The sequence below is a fragment of the Dermacentor albipictus genome, chromosome 4 (assembly GCF_038994185.2).
Source record: "Dermacentor albipictus isolate Rhodes 1998 colony chromosome 4, USDA_Dalb.pri_finalv2, whole genome shotgun sequence".
Lineage (NCBI taxonomy): Eukaryota > Metazoa > Arthropoda > Arachnida > Ixodida > Ixodidae > Dermacentor > Dermacentor albipictus.
Window position 1 is genome coordinate 56168502 of NC_091824.1, and position 22374 is coordinate 56190875.

The 22374-nt window shown below is 43.1% G+C and overlaps 1 protein-coding gene and 1 long non-coding RNA gene across 3 annotated transcripts in view; one reads left to right on the top strand and one right to left on the bottom strand.

Annotated features, from left to right (window-relative positions):
• The window catches only part of LOC139059093 (uncharacterized), a 163806-nt gene that overhangs the window by 76333 nt on the left and 65099 nt on the right, over positions 1–22374 (top strand). The window lies entirely within an intron of this gene.
• LOC139059099 (uncharacterized) overlaps positions 1–22374 on the bottom strand; it is a 49471-nt gene that overhangs the window by 4525 nt on the left and 22572 nt on the right. The window contains exon 2 of the long non-coding RNA XR_011513905.1: positions 5000–5114. This is a non-coding gene — a long non-coding RNA (uncharacterized lncRNA). The remainder of the gene's footprint in view (positions 1–4999; positions 5115–22374) is intronic.

Below are 22374 nucleotides of genomic sequence, written 5' to 3' on the forward strand. Positions count from 1 at the left end.
GTCGGCACACGTATATCGCCTTACAGTGGCGGGGGCATACGCGCCAGATGGCAGCGCGGACGCCACAGGCAGGGGTCGCCGGTATCTGACAGCGCATTCTGCGGCAGATTGAGATCCCCGCTCCGCGTGTGGACACACAGCGGGGGCATGCACGGCGGTGCATACGGGGGCACTCAGGGTGATTGGAGGACGGGCGGTCCTCCCAAGAGCCACCGCGCAAGATAGGGCTCCGTGATTGGCAAGTGGGACGTTCGCTGTCTGGCTGCCGCGTCGCGCTGAGTGGTGCGGCTCCTGACTCCGCGGGTCCGATAACGCGACGTGCAGCGTGACTCGCATGCATGCACCCGCTGCTTGCTTTTTTTTTTCTCATGGCAGGAAGGATAGAGGGGGGCGGGGGGGTAGTCTACAGAAACTACGGCCAAAATTGCGCACTCCGCCTGAAGACTGGCCGCGCGGGGATGACGCGACGGTACGGTGCGGTGCTTCAGATCGCCGCGCGCATAGTGCATGCAGCAGTCGGTGCCTGTGACCGCGGAAAAGGGAGATCTGTCCTTGAGAGGAAGTCGCAGATCAAATTCGACCGGATAGCTCGAGACGGGTGACTCGGAAAGCCGGGTGCGCGTGGTTTCGAAGGAATGGCAAGCGAGAAAGCGAGGACGAACACCGGCGAGAACGTCAGAGCCCGTTCCGGTATCGTGTGGCATAAGAGTGGCAGGGCGTAGGTAGCGTGTGTACACGAGCCGTGGCTAAGAATTTTTTTTTCAGCGAAGTGCGGCAGCCAAGTTTGGAGGAGGGAGCGGCTCATATATTGACGCGACGCTGTCTGGCGCCCAGGTTCCCATTTTCTTTCTTTTTTTATTTTTCTTCGCGGGCAAGATTCAGTAAGTCGCGATAAGGTTGAGATTTACTGAGGCGGCGGTTCATCTAGACGTGGCGGGTTCTGCCGGTGCACCGTCCAGCTTCAGCTGCTCGCGAGGTCTCTGGAAACTCTATGCACTTCCCATGGACAGATGGCACAGTCTTCGTGCCTAAGCTTTCCTTCTTTTCTGAGCTCAGTGGTCAATATTGCTTGTGAATAGACATAGACCATAGACAGAATTTAAAAAAAAACAGAGCTCTAAAAACTCGCTAAAAGGTCAAGCGCCAAAAGTGTTCATATGACCACAACCCCCTCAGTCCTGATTCTGGACGTATTATTAGGAAAGGTGAGCACCCAATAGCAACGAGCACATGCGAACCATGAGCTTTGGGATTTCGACTCCAAGACACTCTTTCTTTTCAGCCTTGGCAAGCGGCGCATGGTTTCCCACATTGCCACAACGAAATGTATACAATATATAAACATGGTTTTCGCCGAAAAGGAGCAGTGAAGTTCAAATCGCAACTGTGCCATTTTAGCGCTAAATAATTTGACTATAATGACGGAAGAAAGGAGTTTCAACTCCTAAAAGTCATTCAGGGTGATGAAGACTATTATGTAAATGTACGGATGTGCAACAAACATTCAATAACTTAACTTCAACTACCTCTCACATCCAAACATAGGATGAAATCATCCCATGCCTGAAGGCTCCAATACACACACACACATATATATATATATATATATATATATATATATATATATATATATATATTTATATATATATATAGAGAGAGAGAGAGAGATCTTATGAAAGTTTGGGGTAGAAATGATAATATTAAAGATATACTGCTGTGTACACTTAGCGATACGCTTCGTCTTCATGTGGCTAAACCGTGCGGACAGACATATGAAATACCAAAACTACGTACTATGTGGTCTAATGGTATTCCTACCCATACACCAAGTCTTGCTGTGTGTATATCAGTTTTAAATGTAAACGAGCGAATGGATCACGACAGTTTATCTAAAGCCCAAAAACTGCTGGTAATAGACGCACCTCGAGCTGTGATAGCTTGCCACCGCTGCTCTTGCTAAGAACCTATTTCCAAAATAAGTTCTTAAACATGGCAAACATGCACACTTATGAAGAGACCGTGGAGCTCTGATTCGAAATTCACAGCAAACCTATCTCTGTATCGTAGACGTCTCTCTGGCTGCACAAAATTATAATTTTGTAATTTACACAATACTAAAAACCACCATATTGAGGCTAGCTGCATTTAGAATAACACACGGAAAACTACGCTCTGACACTCCGAGATTTTAATACCTATACGATAAAGCCCCAAATTGGTATCGGCAATCATCGCACATATTCCAATAAACAGTGATCATGAGAAATTATCAACGAAATATCGTCACCGAGACAAGTGATGGTACAATTGTACCCTGAGAAAATTTGCAGAAAAACGGAGCACTTCGTACACGTCATCAGTTCCACTATCTGAACATGGCCTCATGGTTTTACTATTGACTCGCTAGAAGTCAGGACTTCCAGCGACGCGCTATAGTGACGCCATATTTTCTGCCACAAGTTGCACAAAGCGACGGCACATACTTTTTTGCGATCTATTTAGTGTCAAAATGTTCGTCTTCAATTACTCAGTATGATGTCACTTGTGCTTGACGTAATAGTCACTTGCGCTCTACTGCTGGTTGAGATTAACGTGATTCAAGGCTCTATTTTGCACTCTTGCTTGACGGAGGAAGGTTAAAGTTAAATTATGGGGTTACCCATCCTGGATACTGGTCAGAGGTTTATGAGGGGCACCGTATTGAGAACTTCCAATTTATGTTGACCCCTTGGCGTTCTTTACCGTGCAACCAATAAATGCACATTGCACGAGCGCTTTCACATTCCATCCCCATCGGAATGTCAGCACCGCGGCCGGCATCACACCCACGACTTCGGGCTGAGCAGCGCAAACGCCGTAACCAAACTGCGCCACCAGTACGGTTAAGGTGCAAGGTTGCACCCATCCCTGGTTTTACGTTACAGTGGAGGGCTAAAAGAACACGACGCGGTTATACCTGTCGATAATGTTCAGGGCTTCTGAAAAAAACGAGTGACCAGTGGCAGTGCCTAAGAAGGTTTCCGTTATATAAAGAGATGCGGCTAAATCCGAAGGCTAATGTCGGCGCTCTGGATTGTGTGTGTGCTTCCATACGTATTAACTGGGCTTTCAAATACAGATGAACCATCTCTGACGAGCGAATTTGATCAAACATTTCCAAATTTTAAAGAGAGAAAGAGAGAGCGATAGAAATGGACAGAAAAGAACACACACAAAATAGTGCGATTTCAAACAATACAAACACCTTGTTGCAATGCACTTATATGTCACCAGCAGATGACAGCAAGCCGAGTGTACGTAAATAGGCGCTGCTTGCACGTCGGGGAAATAACGTTTCGTGCTTTTTTTCCATTCTGGCAGCGGCAAATACGTCCCCATGTTGTATATAAACCTGCACAGAAAGTCAGCTTAGGCTATGTAGGGTCTGTAGCTTTGATCCAACATCGCTGCAACTCGCGATATATTTAATAAAGCTGCCACCTCTCAAGACGTAATCAGATTGAGTTTTTATGGAGAAATCTTGCCAGTTAGCTGCAATTCCTATTTAATTTGTGAGGGACACGACACACCACAGTTTACATGCAAGAAAACACTAGATTACACACGTGCTTTTACAATAGGAACACATCTTACGCGGGTTGTCTTGGAGAAATATGAAGTGCGGGATCGTTGACTAATTAATGCCATGGTTTTCTGATAATAATGTATCTGCAAGAAGTAGATACCGATTAAGACATTTGAAATAAAGGAAGTAATATAACTCAACGCTTTGGTGTATTTCTAGTTTACGCGGCATAAAAATTCACAACTTGTTTTGTTCTAGCTTTCATACATACGATTCCACACCATGTGTAAGTGCGACGAACGGGTTGAATAAATTTGGGGGGGTCGACTTTGTCAAAATTTCCGTGTATAGACATTGAGATTATTATTTTGAAAACTTGCTTTTACAGTGGCCGACGTCGAGCTCATGAACTAGAAAAATATGCGTACGAGATAATCACTGCTTGTAACAATGTAATTATGTTGTGACTACATTCACACGATGTGCGCATTCGGCGTTGATCCTTGGACCTCTTCTGCACTTATGAAAAATGCATTAACTTTATGCCTGCGAACAAGACCGACCGAAAACGTAACGCTGAAACTGAACCTGTCCCTTTTCTCTACCAGCGAAGTGACCTCAGAAATTGAGCGCTCGTGTCAGTGTCAACTTCCGCCAAAAGCGCGTGCCCAAAAAATACCAATTTATCTTCACAATAGATTGTTTAATGTTATGGTGGTCATCAACTGACTCTGCAAGTGCCTAAAAGTTACATAAATGTGGAGGTAGACAGCTGGTTCTGGTAATAGAAAATCATGAAATGCAAGCCAAGCGTCGAGATCACTCTTTGTGAAATGCTGTGAGGTTTACTCTTCTATGGTATCTTACCAAGCGTCGTGGTCACGCTTCAAAAAATGTGATGTAAAATGTGATGAGGCTTTCGTCTATTGCATTTATCAACTTTCGCTCTAAATGAATAATAACAGGAAGCATTGCATATATACTATGTTATTAAACAGAATAAATGTATGCAGGAAGTTACGTTCTTTGTTTCTAAGAATTAGATTTTCTTTATACAGAAAATCTAATTCTTAAATACAATAAATGGTAACTTGCGTCCATTTATTCCGCTTAATAATGTACTATATATACGCAGGTCACTTATCCACAGTGATTAAATCTTTTGTGTCTTTGAGACACACTTTCATGCTATCAACAAGTTTGCAAAGAAACAATCTAAATTATCATCTGATCATGCAGTTTCTGAGCCTAAGTCTGAAATAAACATTTCCATCATGCATCGCTCACTCGTGTGAACTCCCATGAACTGCGATGTTTTTTTTTCATGTTTTCCATATTTACCAAGTTATCTCGAATAAACTTTCAATTGTTACTCTGCGGTCGTGTCAACATTTCCCCTTCGTATTCATCTGTAAGCCTCTCTGAATTATTAACCGGAGGTTTTCTTCCTCGTGTGCGGGTTGGGAATGTCGAGAAAACTAGAAAGCCATTTTCGACAGTAGCGATGTCCTCCTCGGTGTTGTCTTGCACGAGCCACGGTTATAGGGACCTGCAAAACAGAAACAAAGAAAGAGAAAGCAAGTCAAAGTTATGCTCAACGTGCATACTTCCTACTAATGTCATCAGAGGTCACGCCATAACATAGCGAGTATAAATCAAATAACAAAGTTTGAGCAACATATCATCATTGGGTTGATACCGATACATGGATGGCCAATACCGATACATTTAGATGGCCGATACATTTAAATGTATCGGCCATCTATATAGATTTTCATTTGGATTTTTTTCCACGAGCCTTAAACGGTAAGAACCCTATGTACCTTTCTTACATTCCTCGTTTCTTGCTATAAGTAAAATTCTTACTTGGCAGGCTCACTTGTGTTTAGGTGAAACCGAAAGGCCAGAATGGCAGAAAGGAGCAGATAATTGCACCTAATTCTGAAGGATTGAAACTCCTATAAGTTGCGAGCGGTGCCATACCGTCACGAATTGTGGGTGCATACTTGCGAACAGTGTGAATATTTGCTTTTTTTTCATTTCGTTGAGGAGCAGTGCATTACAACAGTTAAGTTTACTGTGCACTGCAGTAGCAAGGGGGATACTGGGTAATGCAATGGGTAACATTTTGAGACCGTTGACCGAGTTCCTGAGTTGCTTGGCAGGCATGTATGCGTTCAACAGTCGCATAATTCTTATATTCGGTTTATCTCGCCCTCATTACGATTCATGTTTGTTTATGATAGAGATAATCGACCATTAGAGAATGCACTTCATGCATTGGCCACAATATAGTGACCCCGGTTGAATACAACGCAGAAATATTTCAAATAATAGACAAGTGTTAAAGTATGCGATAACCGCCAATAAAAGCGGCTTATTCTTATGCAAGAACAAGATCGCAAAAAGAAGTGACTACATTTTACGGGAATAATATACCAGAACCACGAGATATCTGATTACGAGGCATGCAGTCCAGATTAATTTCGACCACCAAAGGGTTCTTTAATGTGCACATTTATATAAAGCGAAGTACACGAGCGTTTTTGCATTCCACCCCCATCGGAATGCGGCTGCCGTGGCGGGGTTTCAACCCGCGACCTCGAACTCAGCAGTGAAACGCCATGGCCACCAGCCTTCCGTTCACAAGAGTTTAAACGGAAGGTGCGTGGACCAACGTGCTAACACTTTCGCAAAGAAAATTAGTTTTTTTTTTGTAAACCTGAACGATACAGTCGTAAATTATAAAACGGGCCCAAATTCACCCAATCTTTATGAAAGAGCAGGAGGAGTTGGCAGTCATGCTGAAGAAGATGCTACGCAAGTAAACACATTTGGTGGCCTGTTGCTTTAGCGACAGCAAACTGATCCTGAAAGCCGAAATAAATTTTTTGTGAGGGCTATTGCAATTTCGAATAGGAGATTAACTACTGCCTTTTTTTTTTCTCCAAGTCAAAGTAAAGTCTGTACTGTGACTTCGGATTGTGTTTTTCAGAGGCAGATTGAGTACATCGAACGCAATCGATGATGATGATGATTATATGTGGGGTTTGATGGCGCAAGGGCCAATTATAGCCAAAGAGTGCTATCGAACGCAACGGAACAAACCATAACTCAGCGAGCTTGTTCCCGCATCTATTCTGTGACTATATCTGAATTTTACTGCGCCTGTTTTCGGCTACCGTCAATAACACAGAGGCAAAATTCCCTCCCGATGAGTGCGACACCAGCCCCACTCTTATTTACACGTATTTATTTTCCACGTGTCGCAGCGCCACGGTTATGGCAGGTAACCTTATGTGCTAGCTAGTAAACAAACAAAATTTTACAATAATGCAGGCAGGGCGTAGAATTTAACAGGAAAAGCAACAATCGTGAAGGCGTGATAAATAAAGACTTTCAAAGGAGCTTGCGAAAGAATTTCAGTGTAATTTATTTCAACGTTAAATCTGAGGGATCTTTTGTTTCTATAGTATTGACGCATCAAATGCAGCAACATTGCTAGGAGCTGTTGAGATCATTGGTAAAAGACAGGTAATCATCATCAGCAGCAGCAGCCTGGCTAAGCCCACTGCAGAGCAAAGGCCTTTCCCATACTTCTCCAACTACCCCGGTCATGTACTAATTGCGGCCATGTTGTCCCTGCAAACTTCTTAATCTCGTCCGTCCACCTAACTTTCTGCCGCCCCGTGCTACGCTTCCCTGCTCTTAGAATCCAATCCGTAACCCTTAATGACCATCGGTCATCTTCCCTCCTCATTACATGCCCTGCCAGGCCCATTTATTTTTCTTGATTTCAACTAAGATGTAATTAACTCGCGTTTGTTCCCTCATCCAATCTGCTCTCATCTTAAGAAGACAGGGAGTTAATATTGTGCACTACATGGGTGTGTTACTCTGGCCGAAAAATATATTACTGGGCGAGTTGGAATATATTTGGCAGTGTAGCGCCTAATACAAGAAAAGCTAATGCATGCTGAGTATATTTTTCTTCAATGCTCATCGCCCCCCCCCCCCCCTTATTTGCGAAAGCAGTTCATACATCGATTGTCTTTTGCCTACCTAAAAATTATGAGGTGACAAGCGGGATGAATAAGGTAAACCAGCCAATTATGTCTATAGGAACATTTCCTAAAGGTATTCGTTGTGCACAGGAAACATATAACAAGAACAACTTGCAAGTGTGGGTATCTGGTCTTGCTAATAAAGATAAAAAAATAAAAAAGTTAGATATGTTGCGTGATATTTGCACGTTATTCAAAAATCGAAAAAGTGAGAAACTTCCTTGTACTTCACAGTAGTGTGTTGCGTCAAATTTCCCTAATGATCGCTAATTACCAAACTTATTCAGGGATTTTGCCCACTAAGAATGTAAAATGTAGCGCTTGATCTAATAATGAAATGGGCGTAATGCAAGAACAGTAAACCTTAGCACGACCGCAACAAGTCCAGTCGGCCCGGTAAACTGGAGCACTTCGTCCACGGTGATGCGTTGGTAACTCTGATACGTATGAAACAAAAATTAGTTTAACATTGGGAGAAGTTAATACAGAAATTACATGCCGTTGCGCAAATACTATCAAAGTCTGCAGGCAAGCTCGATTGATCAATTGAGACCACGATCTCTTGATGTCTTTCCCGCGCGTCAAAGTATTTTACACCTATAGAAGTTGCGCATGCAAAATATTTTGTGTGGTCATGGGCGAATGCTAATAGAGTTGCTGAATGCGGGCATAGTGACGCCATACGACACCAATACAACATTAGCGACGCCAGCTGTTTGGGCACGACAGTCGAGAAAAAATAGGCTGCGAATGGCTAAAACAGTCTAAACTCAAAGCTAGGCATCCATCGCCGCATTGCAAAGGACGGCAGCAGCTTAGAATAAATAGTAAACAGACTAAAAATAGGTGACGACCTCCAGCCTTGACCCGCAAACACGCTTTGTCCATATGTAGGTGTTCCGGATACCAAGTTCTTCAGCAACAAAAGAAAGAAAGAAAGAAAGAAAGAAAGAAAGAAAGAAAGAAAGAAAGGAAGAAAGAAAGAAAGAAAGAAAGAAAGAAAGAAAGAAAGAAAGAAAGAAAGAAAGAAAGAAAGAAAGAAAGAAAGAAAGAAAGAAAGAAAGAAAGAAAGAAAGAAAGAAAGAAAGAAAGAAAGAAAGAAAGAAAGAAAGAAAGAAAGGAATTGAAAAAACACGGTTCAAAGCACGATTTTGAGACCTATTGTGTTCGATCGTCAGAGGTCTGACGACCGAGTACCATGGGTCTTATAATTGTATCCTGCACCATGTTTTTCTTAATTATTCGTTTCTCATTGGACAGCTTTGCGAAACTTATCTGGGACACCCTTAGAGGTGTCGAGAAGGTTACGAGGATTAGGCATAGCATGTTATGATTTTGCACACGAGTTGGCTAGAGCACTAGCTGGGAGCTTTTATATAATAAAGCGTCTACTTCGAACACGTGATGTAGGCGCCGCTGATGAAATTGAACACGAGCAATCTTTGTCCTTTCAATGATAAATAACCCGATTCATTCATTGCGTTGGTTTCTATGCAAACTTCTAAAGAGAATCAATATTTATTTGATTTCTTGTTACATATTTCTTTTACGTAGACTGCGTAGTTTCTGGTCATTTCTGTGGAGAAAGTGACGTTTGTAAGCAGGTATCTTTTTCATTCGCACTGTAGACGCTTATGACTCATTATTTTCGTCGTTGAATTTTTCTAGCTTGCTAAAATCCTACAAGCACGCATAATACCAATACTTTCTCTGCTTCGACACGATGCGGGATCTAAGATGGGGACACATTACCGTTCTTTTTCGTGTTGATTGTGGGCTTGCATCTTGGTGCGTCTCGTTCTCGAATTTTGGTGGGAATTTTTGACAGCAACCGATAGTTCCGCAAGATACAAGACGAGGCCATTTGAGATTAATGATTCACGTGGCACTTCACTGTCACACAACTTCATAACTACATGTTAAAAAAAAGTGGAAACCTGTTAAATCGGGTACACGTCGTAAGCCATAGGAGCGTGCACGACGACCCTAATACTGTTCATTTGAACATGAAAGGTATGTGCCGAGAACTGCACGGACAACTTTCCTGCGCGTGCTTAAATCCATTCGTCAAAGTGTGTTGACCGCAACAAACGTATCTACAATAATGAATTCTGGATTAGTACATTAGCTGCAAATTTAATTAAATGATTGCTCAGCCCTGCTTAGCTTACTTTAATTGTACGCGCAGGCACGCAACTGGCTCGGCAGTCGAAAGTAGAACTAGACTAACGCAGTTTAAACCAACCCCCTGTCGAAACTTTAATCGAGAATTGATTGAAGCCACTCTAGCGCAAAGAAATGCGGACGAAGAAGAAGGCAGTGGCTTCAATACATATTAACCAACTTGCCCAAGCACAAGACTTACTTTTCTACTTCGATCGAGAAGGCCACGAAGAGAGGTGACGGGCTGTGCGGTTGACAACAAGGTATCGATATGAACAGTTAATTCAGTCACTTGATCACGCGCATCCGCACTGAAAGTCAGAGTTCTTAATGAATCTGTCAGCTGTGCTACTGCAACCCATTCTTACATCCAACAAATATAAGCGAGATGTATAGTTGTGCATAACGACCGCGTAACCTACGCTGGCAACGGAGATGATCATATTGAAGAACGGACAGCCTGCAGACGATTGGTGACCTTGGCTCGTACGTGACGCCGGGTTTCAATTAAGGATTCGGCGCTAAAATAAAGGACAACGCAAAGCACGAGACTGGGTCGTGTTAGATCCGGGTGCGACTCGTAATAAAAATCCTTCCTCGCACTGCGTGCGCATGGTTTCACGAGGTACGTTCTGCCAGGCTTCATGATTCCCCCGAGTCCCAAAGTTATGGTAGTTTTATCTCCTAGGTTCCTGTTCCAGGGAGTTACCCAAGAGACATGGGCTTGCGAACCAATCGCTGCCTCTGTTCGATCTCGCTTCCGCGTTAATGTGGCGCCAGCACTGTTATCCCCTTCTGCATTATGCGGCGTGCGAGTAACGCGGGTCAGTTGCGCTATCTCAATAAGAAAAAAGAAAATCCAATTATAATGAGCCTGTGCAAATGAGTCACGAGTAGAGATGCGTGTCTTTTATGTTTCTACGAGACCCTCCTTCGCTTCCACGGGGTTGTCAGTGCCGCGTCAGCAAACAACCGATGGCTTAAATGTGCAACTTTCATTGGTGTATTTAGGGTCCAAGAACAATCGGGAAATCATTTTTAAGGAGACACTATTTCAAGAAGTACTGTGCTTGCAACAGCGGCGCCTTTGTAATGGACTTATTGAGACGGCGGTTGACGTTAGGGGACACACGGAAATGGTTAACTAGTCTTTCTTGTGCAAAGTTCAATACTAAAGCTTATCTTTGGCAAGTAGCCGCTGACACGGATTCGCAGTGCATACAAATGAATACGGTAGTATAGAACTACGTGTATTTCAATAGTTTAACTGCAGTTCTGGCACTTCTCTCGACTGCGCGTGTCATCCCAGCAGGGGACTCTACGTGTCGAAGAAGCACGTAGGCGTACTTCACACTTGATCGCAGAGGCGCGACTTACCTATTCGAGGAAGTCGTCGTTGCCTTTGCGCTGCGAACAGCAAGAGGCGATTTCTCCGTTAGCATAAGCGCCGTGGTCGCTGTCGCTGAGCGTGATGCTGTTGTAATGCGGGCTTCTTATCTGCGACGTTTTGTTTCTATAGTGTTTTCATTGTCATGTGAATTTTATCGCAATGATATTGTATAAACGGTTGTTTTTAGTGATATACCTTACTTTTTCTGTCAGGTGCCTCCTGTGCGTAAGCGTTACAACGCGGCAGGCCCACGTGCAGTTCTTGCACGCGCCGGGAAATTTGGTAATGGTGAGGGGGATGCTAGCCGAAAACGAAAGTGGAAACACTTCTTCTTTTTTTTTTCGGGACTCCAGAAATCATTGACATATTGTGAAAGATGTCTCTATTGTAAACAAAAAAAAAAGTTTCGTCTATAGCTACATGCATAGTTGTCTTCAGTGAAGCCTCATATCTTGCCATCACCCAGAATTTCTCGCAGTCTTAATGATAGCAGCGCTGTCGCAAGTTTGGCGTCTTGTCGTGACAGCAAAATAATATTCTGTCATAGCGACTAAAAAATATGTGCCGTATTTTGTGGCACCATCGCTGCTGTCACTTTCCATGAGTAATTGCTCGCCTGAAACGTTGTTCTATTACTCGCCATACTACTGCAACATATAGGGCCATATTATTGCTTCCCACTTGAACGGGAATGCTTGAAATGCATTGCGTTCTCTTGTGTTCTCTGTCATTTCGTATTTTCGATGGCGACTGAAATTCGAGACACCACAAGACAGTTCATTTCTTCGAACTTTTTTGTGTCATCGTATGACAATTCGTAATCATTACTTTAAAACGTAGCTGATGGCTATGGAAGCACTATACGGTAACCTGATCACAAGATGAGGATAGCTCAGGCACAATATTCATTGAAACTGTGAGGGATTTTATTGGATTGGCACGCTGCTCAATAGCTGGTGAACAAAGTGCGTAGTACTGCTACACGATGAGCTGACAGTCGCGTTTCACCCAATCGAGTAGGAGTGTTATGCGTAGAGTGTTGAGGCGAAACGACAGAAGCCGAGGCACTTGTGTATGTCTCGACTTCTGTTCGTTTTGTCTCAAGTTTGAACGCTATAAGCGCGACAAAAAATGACCTAAAGGTCACTAGCTACATCTTCGGTCACTTAAACAGTACTAAATGTATAGTTAAAGTTGCTTCCCAGCATTTTTCGTAAATACAAGAGGTTTTTTTTTTACAGTTTGGTAACAGCAGCCATCTAAAACCAGAATGGTAGACGTAACAATCGACGACTGAATGCCTATTTGACAGGAACAACAATTAAGAACAGTTTGAAAATGTTGAGACATTACTTAAATATTTACGATATAGTAAAATATACTGTTGCTGACGATGAAGCCTTTAATAAATCGTTTTCACTCTCTGTGATTGAATCGTGGAATTGTTTGTCTTATCACGTTTTCAGAGAACGCGATCCTAAATGATTACAGAAGTTTTAATGCAGCACGTAAAGCTACAACGCACGTGGTATCTTTCTTTCCATTCATTATGTTTTTCGATAAACCTATTTATATTTTTTGTCTTTTCTCATTCCTTCGTTTGATTTACTGTGTCAAAGCCTGTTTATCGAATGTATCATTTTCTTGCGATAACTTACTAGAATGATGAATGTCAACATTTTCTAACCTTGTCCCGCCCGTATGCAATACCCCGCAAGGGAACCTTAAGGTTATAATCAATGACGATACTAAATAATGTGATAAAACTGCTATACAAGCAAGCTTTTCAAAACACTTTTCAAAACAATTGTCAACTTACTGTATTTGTGACGAATGAATATCATCAGTCTGTCAGTCACTGTCAATCTGTCAATACTGTCACTGTCAGTGTCAATACTGTCAGTCTCTACTTCGTTCATGGTGAATTACTTGCACTGCACCATAACGCGGCGAAGAGGACATACACGCAGACTACATACAGCGTTGCTCAGCGATTCAAACGCGATACTCGAACCGCGTCGAAACTGGCGCTTGTTGCGCTACCAATTAGGTGGAGGTTAATTGCTGGACAGCCACATGCACTCACAATGCCTCACAAGCACTTTCTCCCACATCACATAACATAATGTATCACCTTAGTGTCCTCAGCGCCCACTCGTGGAACAACAAACGCCTGCAGCCATACGGTCCGAGTATCCCGTTTGAATCTACAAGCACTGTGCATGTGTGTCTACAGACTTGGTCCCACTGTAGTGCGCTGCAATGTATTGATTAATAGTATATAATAATTTATTATAAAAAAGGTTATAATCAGATTAATTATAACCTTTTAATGACATAGCATAGGGTGTAACAGTTGTTAACGTGTGCTTTTATTCGCTAAACGCGTAATTATACAAGCCATGATTGTCCGAACGCGAGAGCAGTGCTTTCGGTTTGGTGAAAATTTTTACACAGCTGCGGAAAGTCAGACTGTTTGGTCTGATCATTGTTTCGCCGTAAAGTGGATTTTGGGGTGGCGAATTTCTGCCACGCGTGGGAGGTTGTAATAGAGCTACATTATTGAGCTTTCGCAAAGGAGTAAATGCATAGCAAATTTATTTTTTTAGCTGGAGATCGCTGCATACAACTCGAGTTGGTCTCTGTCAGGCGTTGCGTGTGCTGAAATACCATGTGGCATTTGCTAAATCATGTCCATTCCTGTACGCGGTACAACGTCTCCAAATACAACTAAAATATGATAAGGTTCTACTGGACAAAACGGACGCATGCCTGGTATTTAGTTTCCCTGCGCAGTGCGCTGTTCGAGACAGGAAGAGTAAAGTGTATAATTACAAAGAAGGAGGCTATTCGAAGTACGTCACCTAGTAAATTTCTCTCCCTACTTATTCAATACATTATTCCTACATGAAACGTAAAAAGCATATAGCCGAACATGGGGTACTCAGCTCATATGTGCTGCGAAAAGGTAAGTGCAGGAGCTCTTGAAAACATATGTATAATTTGAAAACGCGTGTTTGATCTTCCTCAATGATTTATTCTAACTTCAGCAGTTCTGAAAATTCTTGTAAATTTACGCATTGAATAGAAGAGCTCCTGTAAATAGCACTGCCAATGTTGCTCTAGTGCAGGCGCTCCCCGCTGGCCACATAGTCTTCTGCTGTAATGAGACACTTAAGTGGTCGTCGTCTCAGTCCCTTAAAAAACATTCTTTTCTCGAACACCTTATCGTCTTACTATATCCTTTAATGCACTAACAGTGGACGCAGCCAAACATTTATCCCGCATAATTCTCGAAGGCAACGGTGTCCAGCTGCCGATAGCCGTGACGAAATCGCAGAAGGGGTTGTCAGTTTGTGGGAAGGGAACGAAAACAAAAACTAAAAAAGAAACTAACCGCCATTCCACTCTGTGAAGGAGGATAACCAGTCAAGTTGTGTATGTGGGCCCCTTAATGACGAAGTGAACTTCCGCCGCTGGTCGGCCCGGCATTGCACTATTTTCGGGATCGGCCCACGTATGGGGAGTGCTTAACGCCTGCTTCACCTCCGCCGCCAGTCGGGCCGGTATTGCACTATCTCCGGGATCGGCCCACGTATGGGGAGTTTTTTTCTTATGACACGAAAATTTCCTTGGAGGATGGAGGTATACAGCTTCGCTGTAAAAAACGATATTTTGGACCTACCCGAAAATGTAACCAAAACGTTATTTATTATTTTGTTTCGGAGTGAAACCGAAATATTTTTTATCAATTTTCGGTTCAAAGGAAAAGTGGGCAATCCGACACAACTGACGTCAGGCAACGTCAGCATTAGCGCGTATCTTAGGCAGGGATAGTGCGAGCGATAGGCGGTAGAGCGCTCCGATAATCTAAGCTTGTCGCTCGGTGCACTAGCAGATCGGCATCTAAGCAAAACTCGGGGTTTCGCGCAGAAGAGCTTATCGTTTCATTTTGTACGGCTACAGCGCTTTGTTGCCGAAGTTTTATCGTTAGTTTATGTTCATTTAAGTTTATTTTATCAGAACAGTGGTCTCACCTTTCGGCGAGTATACTCGATGATGTGCTAATTCTGAGTTCATTCTCGGTGCCTTGACTCGAGGCACTAAGCATGATCTCAGAACTCAGATTTCCCTTATTGAGAAAACTTATTACTGTTTTTATCTTTACCTTGCTTCGAAAATTTTTGCGTAAACAAAAACCGCTCTGAACCGTTACTGATCATCTTTTTCTTTTTTCGTTCCGGAGTGGAACCGAAATAGAACTTTTTTCAATGGAACGAAACTAAAGCCAGGATGAAAAACATGTAATGATGTTGTGCAGCTACTAAGTGCAGTTTTATTACATATTTTGGCGCAGTCAGCTTTATACAATCCATGATGGGGGTAACCTTCTTCGTTCAGCCAAGGAGCAAAGACAGCCTCGTCTTCACGAAGTATGAGCTCTTTGGAGACTCGCCAGTCGATCTTCCCGTCGACGTGACGACAGGTGGGCTCGTGTTTAAAATTATGCAGAAGGCGTCTATGTCCTTGTACGAACTCTTAGAAAAAGGGTCGGTGAGGATAAACCTTCAAGCCTTCCTGTTAAACCATCTTGTGCTATCGCAAGTAGAGAAGTCAGTCGCATCAGAGCGAACTTACCTTTCAGATCTCTTCGTTGTGTTTGAGGCGATTCAACTTCAGCAATAGAAAGTTTCCTAGCAAAATCAAATGATTCAGGCTCTTGTCTCGGCTCTCAGTCTCCGCATTCCTACAGAGATTGTGGAACCTGGACCCTTTGATGGTTTGCCAGGGAATCCAGAAGCTTGAATTGCGTTCTTTGAATACGACGGTCGACAAAACGGCTGGGACACAGATGACAGAAAAGTGAAGCATATGCTTCCTTTTCTAAATAGCATCGCATGAAGATGGTACAAGCTGCGTATCATGGGACATCAATGCGATGCATGGAGCACTAGGAAGGAGAGCTTCATCTCGTCATTCCGTGGCAGCGCACTTGAGCGATGCAAACAAGCCATATTTTATCGCTACAGGTCTGGAGCAGAGCTCGAATATTTCTTCGAAAAGCGTCGACGACTTCAACTTGCAGAGCTGGAACTTCCAATAAAATCTGTTGTAAGGCTCATAATACATGGCCTACCTCGGAAATTGCAACGACAAATTCAAGCTGCCACACCAAAAACTATGGAGGCTTTGCTGGAATCACTTCAAGAGATCGCCGGCCATTGGATGGAGAGGATCACAAAGCTACGTCTGAATGTCCAAGGGGCAGAAGCACCGAGAAACAAAGTTTCATGAACGGTTACCAAAGAACGGTTACCAAGAGGGAAATCACCATATATAGGTCGTTGCATACCACGGAAAGAGAGTCATTGCCTGGGGAACACTTTGCCCGGATTGAAAAAAAACTAATCAATGAGGGTTCTCAGTCTCACCCCATGACAAAAAACAAGACTGTTTCTTTTATTTCTGCGAGTTTGTTACATATAGAAATTGAGGTTAATGGACAATGTACAAGAGCACTTATAGATAGCGGAGCTTCTGTATCCATTCTTAAGAAAAGCAAAGCAAACCCATAAGATGTATTCCGAGGGAGGTCAGTTCTTGTTGTGCGTGGGTATATGGAAGCAAGAGAGAGTATTGTGAGTGGGCACACCTTGGGGGGGGGGGGGGGGGGCGAAGTAAAATACCAATATATAGAGGCAGAAGTGGTTGCATTAGTTTTAGACACTGTGGAATACGACTTTCTCCTATTTCGTCCGGACATGACGTTGTTGAGACAAAATATTTATTGAGACGATACGGAGGCTGACCAAACAGAGTCGGAACAAAAACAAGACCACCTGAAGAAAGACAGCGTAATTCCCCAACTCTACCCCGAACTGGTATGCTTGGCAGGATATCCACCGGCGACAACAAGGTCCGAAGGTCCATTTCACCTGTTCAACAAAACAGTTGTGAGAAAGAGACTCCACAACTTGACCAGAGAAAAGAACGCGTGTCTAAAGGAAGAGCTACAAAACATGTTAGATGCTAATGTAATTCGCCCGTCGGTGTCTCCCTTTGCTTCACCTATCACCATTGTATTGCTCCAAAGCAAGATGGCATCTGGCGGGCATGTGCGGATTACAGAGCAGTAAATGACCAAACCCTGTGAATTCCTTTTCCAATGCCGAGGATTGGCGCCATCATCGATGAAACCGGAGGCTGTAGCTGCTTTTCTTGCACAGACTTGTGCAAGGGCTTCTGGCAGGTGCCGCTATAGAAGACACCAAACAATATACCGCATTTACGACTTCATTTGCCATGTACGAGCATAATCGCCTTCCTTTCGGATGGGAAAAACTCACCTAGTTGGTTTCAAAAGATGATCAACACAGTTTTGAATCCCTATATTGGACGCTTCTGCAGTGTCTACATAGACAACATTATCATATGCTCTAAAGGTGAAAAGTAGCATGAAAAACACCTGTGTCGTATTCTGGCAGTGTTATCTGATGCCAAGCTAAAATTTAATTTCAAGAAGAGTGAGTTCTTGAAAACTATGGTGACATTTCTTGGAAACGTTTTGGATGGAACAACGAAGAATACGAAAGAAGAATTGGTAGTTCGCATAGCAAAACTAGGAAAGCCGTATGATGTACACTCACTTCGTGTGTTTCTAGGCTTGGCGGGCCATTTCAGAGTGCTCATTCAAGATTATGCTCTCAAAAGTCGCTGTCTGACAAGATTGACTCCGAAGGCTTTTCCCTTTTGTTGGACAGGAGAATGGGATGACGCCTACGTGGAATTGATCCGAATCATTTCTTCTGATCCTTTGTTGTGCTTACCAGACTTTGCGCTGCCCTTCGAATTGAATACCGTTGCATCTTACTATGGAAAGGGAGCAGTCTTGTATCATAGAGTCGTCACGACCACCAAACCAACAGCTCCATGTAGTTGGATACTATAGCTACACACTGACCAAAACTGAACTGAACTATACCACGGCAGAAAAAAAAAGCTCTCGTCATTTCAAAAGCCGTCCGCTACTTCTGTTCATTTTTGGAAGGTGCAAAGTTCAAGCTATGCACAGATCATGAAGCACTAACGTACATTACATATTGAAGATGGCCGAACTGAAAGGAAAGATAACCCGTTGGGTGGGTGAACTTCAGCAAGTTGATGTTGAAGTAGTTCATCGCCCGAAAGCTTCTATGAAGGAGGCGGATGCAATGTCGCGATAAGCCACTGTGCTTCCAGACAATCATGAAGAGGCAAATGTTGCGAGGATATGGGAAGAGAGCGAGGTTTTGCAACGTATTAAAATTGGGCAAGTTGCCGTTCCTACTTTCTTGGTTTGCCAAAAATATTGGAACTGTCTCACTATAGCCCCGAATCAGGGGTCATCATGGCTTTTGGAGAACCTACATGAAATTGATAAAAGTTATCACGGCCTCGTATGAAGAAAGAAAGGAAAAGTTATGTATTATGATGTTATGAATTCCAGATTAACAAAGTAAAATTTAAACAGCCGACGCAAAAACGGTTATACCCCAATATTCTAACACGCCAATTGAGGTTATTCATCTAGACTTCGCGGAACTACGAAAAAAGCCTGAGGCAGTAAAGAAGACACAATCCTTCCTGTTGTGCATTAATTAGTACATCAGGATGATTGCCGCAAGGCCTGGTGAAGAAGATGATAACAGCGTAATTTTTTTATAGGAAAATGTCTGACAATGTAAAAGTAATTGTCACCGACAATTACTTGTAGTAATTGTAAGCGCATCTAGTTCGAAGGACAAGATAAATTGGAATACAATGCCTCTAACTTTGAAGCAGCCTTCCCGAGTATTGCACTTTAAATTCAGCGCAATAATGTCGATCGAACTTCAAACGTAATTCGCAGCGTTTGCGGGCATACACAATGCCCGTATGCCTATGTTCGCACGATAGGCAAGCCTATAAGCCAAAATGAGTTTCACGGAAATGATGTCGATCACGAATGGCGTATGATTTATGACACACTTTAAGCAGACAATAAAGTCACACTCCGTGTAGAATTTCAATCAATGTATGCGATGGAATTCGTAAAGGTGTTCAGCAGGTACGCCTTTAACGACCCTGGCTTATCGCTCGCCGCTGTCGACTTATGATCGAGGCCTCCCGCTTCTTCACAGCGTGGTGTCAGATGCGCCTGCATTCGCTCTTCCGCGACGCACTTTCTGGTGCTAGCTCGCTAGACGTTAGACGTAAGGCGGCGAGAGAGAGAGGAGGAAATTTAGCGTTACGAAATGCAGAGAGGTCGGCGTGAGGTACATTCGTCTAGCCAGGCGGCGATGGTAGTATTAAAACTCCTGGCCGCCTATTTGTTACGTTTCCACAGTAAGGTTCTGGAAATATACTTAGATGAGTTCATTCGCTTGCTGGTTCGTCTTCTCCACCTGCATTTGTGGGGTCAGAATATATTTTACTAAGTTACGATCAAATGGTTTCTACAGGCAGCGTTATTTCGTTATTTGCGCTGAGCCAACTACCTTCTGCCTCCCGTGTGCTAACGGGTACCTCCAATAAAGTATCCGCAAAACGCTGTCCGATTGCCTTTAACAGCATCGGGCAGACTTCGTAGTAAGCATTACCAAGTCAAGACCAGCTACTTATGGTGCTATCCTTAAAAATGAAAGTGCAGAAGCATTGCATTCTAGCGTTACTAATATGCTGGTCAGAAACTTGGAGGAAGACGAAGCAGCTTCAGAGGAACTTAAGGACCCTGCAACGAGCGACATAACGAGAAATGTTACGTGCAACGCTAAGAGATAGGAATGCAGCGGTGTGGATTAGAAAGAAAACGGCGTGGACGATATTCTAGTCGACATTAAGATGAAAAAAGTATAGCTGGAAAGGGGCCATGCAAAGCGTGGGACAGAAAACCGATGTTCTTCTAGATATACCGAGTGGGTGCCAATGGAAGGTATATACGCAGTCGAGGATCCTAGACAATTTGTTGGCGTGCTGAAATAAGGAAATTCGCAGGCATAACATAGAATCAGCTAGTGCAAGGTAGGGGTAACTGGATATCGCTAGGAGAGGCCTTCATCCTGCAGCGGACATAAATGGGATGTCAAAAAAGAGATGCCCATCGCGCTGTTGATATAATCCGTACTCGAATTACGAGAGAGGCTTGGCTTAATAATGAGGATCAGTTTTATTCGTTATTCAGGGTTATGAAGTTTACCACACCGATGAAGGTCAGCCGTGCCATAGGAACGGTATAACAGATATATCACGACTTGGCGCTGCTTATACACAAAGTGCTTGTTATACAAGGTAGTAAATGTTACCGGCCGTATTGGTTCTTGTGGATAGTCAAATGAAGGTATAGAATGCGTCCTCTTATACTGTAGCAAATACTCAGCCATGTCGCGAGAAATGGTCAAGAAAACCCCATATTTTTAATCGAAGACCGCTGTCGTTGGAGACACGTTTAGGTGCGTGGCCTACATAATCATCATAAATGTGGGCGCTACTTGCAAATATTGACCTTCTTGAAGACACGATGAGAATCCTGTAAAATTATTATAGATTTTATATAACTAGAAAGATGGTTGGAATTTTATGGCTTTTATTACAATCGTTCAGACATGTGCATGAACTTTTGTGGCACTTGCGGCAACGTTTATAGCCCATGATCCTGCAGAGACATGTTCGGGTATGTTCAATGTATGTTCTCATATATAATATGTGCTGGTTTATATGTCTTTTTCTTCTTTTTTTAACTTTTTTTTCACACGAACAGCATCGTTTTGGTGTAATAGCTTGTGAACTTGAATTGGGAACATTGTCACTATGTGTGACGACTTGTGAATTATATATACTCTCGGGAACTTATTATTGAGTGCATTTGTATTACTACAACTTCGTTTTTCTCAAGTGTTCCTCTCTTTGTATTGCACGTCGGAGCAGAGGAGCAGCTCCCTATAAAAATTTCAAAAGAATTTTAATGATGATGTTGATGGCAATGAACAGTGTCGAATAGCCCTGGAACTGTTCCATACTGCGGCTTATATGTCATTCATCAGGTTAGCAAACTGGAATTTTCATTTATGTTTAATCTCCCTGCCTTTGCACCATTTCTATCGTGTCAAAACACATGCAAAATCGGCCTGTAGGTTCCAGCTCATTGATCAAAGATAGGTCATAGTGTATTAATAAACAGCTTGCATAGTTAATGAAAGGAAGGCATTGAAAAGCCGATGCTGTTGCAATTAAGTTTTGAAACGAATGTCTAGCTACAGAGTGCTAGTATAGCTGCCCTTCTGCCAGCTGCATAGTGTTAGAATTAATAAATTTCGTTTGAACCGAGAAACTATGCGTGATAGGACTTCTCCTAGCAAACCATTCAAGTCTAATCCCCGAAGTGGCCCGGACATAGGAGATCTAACTTTTAAAGTTTGAAGGCGGCCACACCAATGTATGACTGACGGAAATTTTCGAATGTTGTATTTAGTCAAAATCATTTTAAACGTGGTCATACTGCCAGAACTAAGTCATTTGGTAGGGATGACGACAGTGACAACATCATACAGATGCCGCAACTGCAATACTTACAACCACTTGTTCACCTTACATTTAACAGCATACTGTTACTTTGGTGAACTGGCAACGATGCATCGTTTTAAGGAGCACTCGTAAGATGAAGGAGATGCAGAAAGGCAGACCAATTGCTCTGGAGAATGGAATAGCGCACTCATACGGCTTTGTAGAAGGCATTATCTTTATTTCCCTAGGTTTGACGCGTTTCAATACTGCTTGGTCCTGTGTTTGTCTTGCGACTTTCTTGCGCATGCGTATGCGTTGTCATCATTTTGTGCCGTGTAGTATATATCATTTTTTTTTCTTCAATTCGGACGTAGGCTGCCGTCACTCGTTGTCTCATCCGTGTCCTTGCTTGTCCGTCGTTTTTCGCGCCCTCCTTGTGCAGTTCACTAGTCGAGAAACTAAAAAAGGTCTAGGTTGGTTGCTAAAGAAAAAAAAACAAAAATGGAAGCATGACGGAGTATTAGTGTCCGCAAACGCAGGACACTCATATCTCCGCTAGGGTTTGCTCTTCCCACGCAGCGTTCGCACCGCAAATTTCTGTGCGCCGCTGTGACGCTATACATACGGCCAGCGTTTTCTTGTCGCCATGCTGCACGACCTTCTGACCTTGACAC